Raw genomic sequence first — 8,780 nt, forward strand, 5'->3', positions numbered from 1 at the left:
GAAGTTGTTTCCTCATGTTAATCAATGGAGGGGCAACTCCCTATAATACTCTTGTTTTTATCTGTGCAAACCTCTCTTACTTTACTGTTTCCTGTTCTCTCTGTATTTAACTGTTTGAATGAATACAAGACTGTGAGAGCCTAATCTTAACTAACAAGTAAATTTCTACAGGTTATGGGCCCAGGAACGTTATATGTACTGTGTAACTAGTTAGATTAGTCATCTGTGATCATTATGGACGATAAATGGAGTGTAGACAAACTTTCTAGCAGCAACTATGCCACATGGAAGTTTAAGATTAAGCATCTGCTGATTGCTAAGGAGCTATTTGGATATATTGATGGAACTACAGTTGCTCCGGCAAGCACAGCTGATGGGGCTGTGAAAGCTACCTATAATAAGAACTCGAGCAAGGCATTATCTCATATTGTGCTTGCGGTTGGCGATGAGTTGCTCTACCTTATAACTGAATGTGAAACGGCCAAGGAGGCATGGGACAAACTGTCTAAACATTTTGAGAGAGACACTCTAGCTAATAAAATGTTCTTGAAGAAGCGCTACTTTCGCTCAGTAATGTCTGAGAGCGCATCAATTGAAGGTCATCTAAAGAATATGAAAGATCTCACGAATCGGCTAGCCGCTATCAAATCACCTATTGCTGAAGAGGACCAAGTTGTAACCCTTCTTGGCTCCCTTCCGGAGAGTTATTCAACTGTAGTTACTGCTCTCGAAACGCAGAAAGATACGCCATCGCTAGAATTTGTTCAACAAACTCTTTTAAACGAAGAGCAGAAACGAAAAGAACATAGCTCTGTATCAGCTTCTAGTGAAAGAAATGCTGTCGCCAACCCTGATACTGCTCTCTTGGCTACTAGACCGCAAATTAGACGCCAGGTTACCTGCTGGTACTGTAATAAAATTGGCCACGTTCAACGTTTCTGTAGAGAGCGAAACGGAGAGAGAAAAAATGCAGAACCCAAAGATGTTCCACACCAAGCTAAGCATGCAGCAGATAACTATCCTGACACGGGTGAGTCAGCCTTTTTGGCTGGTACGGGTAGTGACTCCACCGATAAAATTAATCAACGCTGGCTGATAGATTCAGGCGCTACAAAGCACATGACTCCTTATAAAAGCTTGTTCAGCGAGTTCACTCAATTTGACACACCTCATAAAGTAGAAGTAGCTGATGGAAGCTCTGTAGACGCCATTGGAATAGGTAACATTAAAGTATCAATGCAGTTAGGTCGTAGAGTGAATCGCAAAGCTGTGTTATATGATGTTCTGTACATACCTGACCTAAGCACAAACCTGTTCTCTGTTCGCGCTGTAGCCTCTAAGGGCTTGATTATTCAATTTGGACATAGTCGATGTTGGATTAAAAACCAACGAAAACAAGTATGTGGCCGAGGAACACTCATAGATAAACTGTATTACCTGGATATAGAAACTTCAAATGACAGTGCGCACATCACTTCTCACAGCGGTGAGCTATGGCATCAACGCCTTGGTCATGTTCATGAAGCCGCTATACATCGTATGGACAGGGAACAACTGGTGAGTGGCGCTAATCTCTCTGGTGTAAAACTAGGTTTGTGTGAACCATGTGTAAAAGGAAAAATGTCGAGAAAACCCTTTAAGCCCAATAGCGACATCAAGTCCACGCGTCTCCTTGAACTTGTACACACAGATGTGTGTGGTCCTATGCAAACACAATCCATAGGAGGTAGTAAATACTTCGTTACTTTTATCGATGATTTCAGTAGATATACCCATACATTTTTTATACGAGATAAGTCTGATGTATTTTCTAGATTCTGTGAGTTTGCAGCTTTAGTAACCAACCAAACCGGAAAATCAATCCATTCAATACGCTCTGATCGAGGTGGCGAGTATATCTCTACAGAATTCGAAAACCATCTAAAGTCCCAAGGAATCCGTCATGAACTAACTGTTAGACATACTCCAGAGCAAAATGGTGTGGCTGAACGTTATAACAGAACGGTATGTGAATCTGCTCGCGCTATGATCATAAATGCAAATCTTCCCAAATCTCTATGGGCTGAGGCTGTTGCCACCGCTGTTTATTTAAGGAACAGAATTCCGACTCGCACACACAAAGCGCCTACAACACCTTATCAGATATGGTATGGTGAGAAACCTGATATAGATCACCTTCGAGTATTCGGCTGCATGGCATATGCGCACATACCAGACGCTATTCGTAGAAAGCTTGACGACAAAGCTGAATCCATGACATTTGTGGGCTATAGTGTAAGGTCTAAAGGTTATCGCTTGTACGATCATCAATCTAATTCTGTGGTTGTGAGAAGGGATGTTATGTTCAATGAACAACAGTTGGGTATCAAAGATGAATCGTGTATCCCAGCCGCAAGTCCAAGGGTGGACAACCCTGCTACTGTAACAGTAAATATTTGCAGTGCTGACAAAACTCAACTTCGCCGATCTGACCGCCCTCGCAAATCACCACAGCGCCTAGGTATAGACACCGCTTGTCATGTTAGTGAGATTGTCGAACCATTGAACCTTATCGAAGTAGAAAAGTGTGAGCAGCGAGATGAATGGTTAGCTGCAGCTGAGAAGGAGTATGATGCTCTCATGAGCAATGAAACATGGACACTCGTAGAACTGCCTTCACAACGTAAATCAATTGGATGCAAATGGGTATTTAAGGCGAAGTACAATGCCGATGGTCAAGTCGATCGTTTCAAAGCTCGCCTTGTAGCGAAAGGATATGCGCAAAAGGCTGGCATCGATTATGATGAAACATACTCTCCAGTAGTTCGACACTCATCTCTCAGAGCTGCACTTGCTCAGGCCGTAGATCGAGGTATGCTAGTGCACCAGATGGACGTTGTGACGGCATTTTTAAATGGCAAACTCGAGGAAGAAATTTATATGTGTCAGCCACCAGGCTTTGAGAAGACAGGAAAAGAACACCTAGTCTGTAAGCTCAGTAAGTCGTTGTACGGTTTAAAGCAGTCTCCTAGGTGTTGGAACATTGTGTTAGATAACTTTCTCAAATCTCTTGGTTTCAGTAATTCAAATGCTGATCATTGTGTGTATGTACGCAACATATGTGAAGTGAAAACCATCATTGCTGTATACGTCGATGACCTAATTATTATGTCAGATACTGAATGTGAGATGAGCAAGATTAAACAAGCGTTAGCCTCAGAGTATCAGATGAAAGATCTTGGAAGTTTGCACTACTGTCTGGGAATTTCCATCCACCAAAGTGAAACCGCCATCACGCTAAGTCAAAAACATTATATCGAGCAAGTTCTACGCAAATATGGAATGGAAAATGCTAACTCTGTTTCTACCCCGATGGCTACCGATGTGAAGTTTATGAAAGACGATGGTAGTAAGCTAGCAAATGCATGTGTGTACCAGTCGATGGTAGGTAGCCTTTTGTATGCGGCATCTGCTACTCGTCCTGATATATCTCATGCGGTGGGAGTGTTATCTAGGTACAACTCATCACCAACCGAAACGCACATGACAGCTGTAAAACGAGTGCTCCGATATCTCAAAGGCAGTATAGACATCTGTCTTCACATTGAAAAACATAACATTGGTGAACTGTTCGGGTATACAGATGCTAGTTGGGCGGACAATTGTGATAACCGACACTCAACCTCCGGATTAGTATTCATGCACGGCGGTACACCTGTTAGCTGGTTCAGTAAATCGCAGAGTATTGTTGCCGTATCTACCGCCGAAGCAGAATATGTAGCGCTGTATGATGCTGCAAGGGAGGCCACATGGCTTCGTCAGCTATACGACACTGTCACCAACTGCCCGACTCCAGCGATTAATGTCTATGTTGACAACCAGTCAACTATCACAATAGCAAACTCAGGTTCAAACACGAAACGAACTAAACACATTGACATAAAGTATCACTACTGTAGAGAAGCTATCACAAACGGTGTCATAGTAACTTCTTACTGCCCGACTGAGAAAAACATAGCTGACATTTTCACAAAACCGCTCGCTCGACCCCGATTTGAAGAGCTCCGTAAACTACTCGTTCATTGACAATAATACTTCACTCGTTGGTTACGTGTATCAATTATTTTCCTCTGCTAATTGTAAAAACTATGTAGGAGTATTGTTTATGTAGTTTTTTATAGAAATCATATCATGTTTACAGTTTGAAGTTGTTTCCTCATGTTAATCAATGGAGGGGCAACTCCCTATAATACTCTTGTTTTTATCTGTGCAAACCTCTCTTACTTTACTGTTTCCTGTTCTCTCTGTATTTAACTGTTTGAATGAATACAAGACTGTGAGAGCCTAATCTTAACTAACAAGTAAATTTCTACAAAAAGACTATGATTACAAGTTGTAGTTAATAGCAAACATATTAGATAAGCTTATTATTATATTCCTGTTTGTCTGAGTCCTGTTGTAAATGGACCTTTAATATCGCTATAGCGACTAAAACTGTGGTACAATTGATCATCTCTTTAAGTGCTTAACTTTAGCAATTTATTTAATATACTATTATATTATTTACTAACTGCATTACCCGTCTACGGGAACAGATTTTCGTACAGAAAGAGGTTTATTGAGAGTTGCATTTCATACTGTAAAACAACTCCAAATATGCAGTCTACTGAAGTTGTTGCCCTGATCAGAGTACGCATACGCATATGCAGTCATACATTTTAATAATGTTGAGGAGAATAATGGAAATTCGCAATGTGTTTTACAGCTAGATGCATGTAAAATTTAGTATATATTTTAGATTCATGCGTCTAGATTCATGCATCCGTTCATACCTATCTATATTTGCAGTTGACGATTGCGCGCTGTTGTCACCGAGGCTGTTGCCACGGGTAAAGACTGGTCGGCCGAGTCAGAGACTCGGCCGACCAGTCTTTACCCACCGAGCCGTTGATAATTGTGCGCTTGCACTCGCTTCACAATCAATCGCCTCGCACTCCCCTCACAATGGATTGCCTAGCACTCCATCACTTTGCCATCAATCGCCTTGCACTCGCCAACTCGTTCATCTGAACTGCCATGCCTGAAGACTCCTATCGCATGCGGGGCAAAAAAGATCTCACGCGCATCCCTGAGTGACGCCACAAGCCCAAACCCAAAACCGCTAGCTGCATTACCTGTCCACGGGAACAGATTCACGTGGAGCAAGAGGTTTATTGAGAGTTGTCTTTCAAGCTGTAAAACAACTCCAAATATGCAGTCTACTGAAATTGTTGCCCTGATCAGAGTATGCATACACATATGTAGTCATACATGTCAATAATGTTTGAGAGAACAATGGAAATCTGCAATGTGTTTCACATCTAGTTGACAATGCATCAGTCTCAAACCACTCAAATCAGAGTTGTCCTGTTTTTGTACAGAGAACTGACAATGGAATTGACATTGCTAAGCAAACTGAAGCTCTTCAGACTGGTAGTATTGAAAAACTTTGCATCTTTTAAGAAATTCTACAAAATATTTTGCTATCGCCAGCATTTATTGAATGGAGACTTCCACATGCTTAAAACACTGATCGTGGCTCACCAGTTCTTTGTCTACAGCTTGTGTTTTGACATGGTATGGTATATACAAACAATGCGGCAGTAATGTGGTTGTGTTGATAAAATTTATATGTATAACAGCACAGACAGTATGATGCCAAGGCAGATACAGCATTAGCACCTTACAATAATAAAACATAACGCCAACATGATGGCCTTTCAATGAGATACAATGAGGATAGCGAATGCATGAAAATATAATTATATATACTGAAAAATATGTTAGAAAATGCTGCATGTGGATAATATGTAGGTATAGCAGAATATGAAGAACATAGCATGAAATAGCAATAACATAATGTTAATTCAATGCAGGCATGACATAACAATAAGATAATGTTAACTCAATGCAACACTTGGGGATAGACAACATTTTTTGTTTTTCTGTCGAATGTATGAACAAACAGTTTTCGGCTTGTGCCTACTTTTGAGCAGGCAATGTACAGCTGGCCATGGCTAAAGCAGGGTGACAGTAAGTCAACACCAGCTGCTCTCTTTTTTCTCACTGTCGCCTATCGCAACGCTCAGAGTACCTGTGCAAGTTCTGTAGTAGCTGTAATACTTGTAGCTGGAAAAAAATAAAAGTAACTCAGCTGCCGAAGGAAATGAATATGTTTACTATCACCAACAGTGGCAAATGCGAACGTTTTTAAGTAGTGAAGATGTGGCAATTCGTAGACAATACAACATTGAATGAGAAGTACTTACCTTTTTAAAGTAGAAACTTAGTAGGTAAAACGCAATAGCAATACCCATGAAATTTTCGTAATTGTCTACGTGGCCGGGAAAGACAAACGTTCACGTGACCTTCCATTGGCTTCGTAAAACCGCGGTGAAATTTATAAACAATGTACTTTGCCATAGGTGGTCTAAACGGCATCTATGCCAAAATAGATTGTCTATAAATTTCATCGTACGACCAAATCGAAAAAAGGAAAGACCGCTTTAGAAAGGTGGTTTAACACACAAACGCGCACAAACTTTGCAAATATACAGACAGATTTTTTGCCATTTATATAGTAGATTATATTGTTAAGTCTCTAGCTGGCTAGAAATGTGTTATACAGCTGCACATGTGACTGTCATACTCTAAGAGTCTTATAGCTTATACATAGATAAGAAACGTTGTTAATACTTGTAGGTTTGATATACACCATGCGTTATCTTCTTGGCTTTAATGTAACAAATCCGTGCAAGTCAGTCTACACGTACCATCATCACTGTTCAATTGTGCATGGAGGATATGAAGACACTTATACTATTTATAAACTCGGATGGAACAGTAGACAAATACATCTAGGAGAAGCTAAACCAGGAAACCTATAGTCTTTTGGTGATTATACTTTATGTATTGTATGGCAGACTGTATCGTGTATATTAACAAAGGTAAATATCATCACTAGGTTTCCATTACTCTGTTGATCCACAAGTTTGTCATCCACAAAACAGAAGCAGCAAAAATCCTCAAGTCAAACGAGTTTTGTTACTCGCAAAATTTAACCTCATATCTTATTCTTGTGAAAGATGGAAACGATATTTGATAATGTGTAAGAAAATACCTGCCAGCTATTCCATTTTAAACATTATTTACCTTTCAGGCATTCTTATTTCGACTCGAGCAGTTCCGGATGCATAGCGATTACCTCTGTCATGACATCCTTCTTTACAAGCAAAGTGCCCGCATTAACCCGCCACGTGCAAATGTTCAAAGCAACACTTATTGCACGGTATCTCAATGAGTGCACAACTCCAAATCTGTATCATCCGCGTCACAAAAACATAGTGAATCATCAAATACATGTATCTAGTAACTGGCCTAGTTTGGCCACTTAACCAATCACCATATTATAAGTCCATAAACAGACATTTTAATTATAATACTATAAGCATATTTATTTAAAGCGAAGATAATGAATTTGGAAAACAGAAATTTTATTACATAGAATTATCTGTACTTACAACAACTGGTAGATAAGTCAGATGGTAGAGATACACTTCGAACAACTCTATAAGTAAAAAACACTATAAGTGCAAAAGTTTAAATTTATCTCACCATAAGTAACCTACCGATAGCTCCAATGATTACTCAAAGAAACTCAAGGCTGATTGCGGGTTACATGTTCATAGGACATGGAGTCACTCACATAAAAGCTCCTATTTTTTTGTAAAAGATGATTGTGGCTAGTTAAGAGCTCAACTGAGTAAACAAGGTCATTGACTAAACTAAACTCTTTATAATGTTTGTAAATGTAAGGAATATTAGGCCTGTGTTTACTCTAGCTATTAGTTACTACGAAGAGTAATAGAACATTCATTTTATTACTTAATTTATAACAATCAATTAGATGCTGTGGCTGAAAATATACCCAGCAAGCCAGAAACCTTTTTGTGACTGTCCCCACTTCTCAAGTTATAGTGTTTTCTCTGGTTTATATGTTTTACTAGTTAGCTAATTATTGAGGTTAGTATTACCACAGGAAGTGTGTTCCTATACATGTAGATGAGTAATCTAATCTACTAGCTAACATTTCTCAATTTCTGAATTCAACTAGGAATATTGCCGCATGTAACTCTGGCAGCATAGTTATAGTCTGTAAAGCCAGGTTACCAATTACAGCAGACATCGTGCCTTCCATTTGTCTCAGTGAGTGTAAATGAGCTGCTCTACTCGCTGTAGTATGAGCAAGGACATGAGTTGGTAGCCTTCCGTCTGACAAGGGTGAATAACTCCTTAAAGAAGCTCATGCTAAACAATCTTCTGTTGTATTGTAGTGCATACTGAGATATCTTCCACTTATGGAGAGACTGATATGCTTCTGCGACAGCGAGCATGTTGGGATGCTGACCAAATAATCTTGAAAAAATGGTTATACAAATATAATGCCTTGCCTGGCTATGCCAAGAAACTAAATATAATACAATGTTGCCTATTAACACAATTTTTATAAAGCTGTTGAACAGCTAATATAGCCATATGCTCTGTTAATATGAGATTCTGAATTTTAATACAAACAACTTTTACTGATATTTGTTGTCAATTTACTTTCTTAAATGTTATCAATAAACAACTAAGAGAACAAGGAGGTCATGTGATTTGAAAATTATCCAATTACAGCTCATAAATAGAAGAGCATGAAAATGAGCACTGACAATTATAGAGTGCTCCAAGTTAGCGTGCATTACATCTCCTATATATGAGTC

At 39.4% G+C, this 8,780-nt stretch overlaps 1 protein-coding gene across 1 annotated transcript in view; it reads left to right on the forward strand.

The window, feature by feature from the left end:
- LOC137394765 (uncharacterized) overlaps positions 1-8,083 on the forward strand; it is a 37,704-nt gene extending 29,621 nt beyond the window's left edge. The window contains exon 8 of the transcript XR_010978370.1: positions 8,041-8,083. The gene's annotated coding sequence lies outside the window, so the exon portion shown is untranslated. The remainder of the gene's footprint in view (positions 1-8,040) is intronic.
- Positions 8,084-8,780: the final 697 nt, after the last annotated feature.

This window comes from Watersipora subatra, chromosome 4 (assembly GCF_963576615.1).
Source record: "Watersipora subatra chromosome 4, tzWatSuba1.1, whole genome shotgun sequence".
Lineage (NCBI taxonomy): Eukaryota > Metazoa > Bryozoa > Gymnolaemata > Cheilostomatida > Watersiporidae > Watersipora > Watersipora subatra.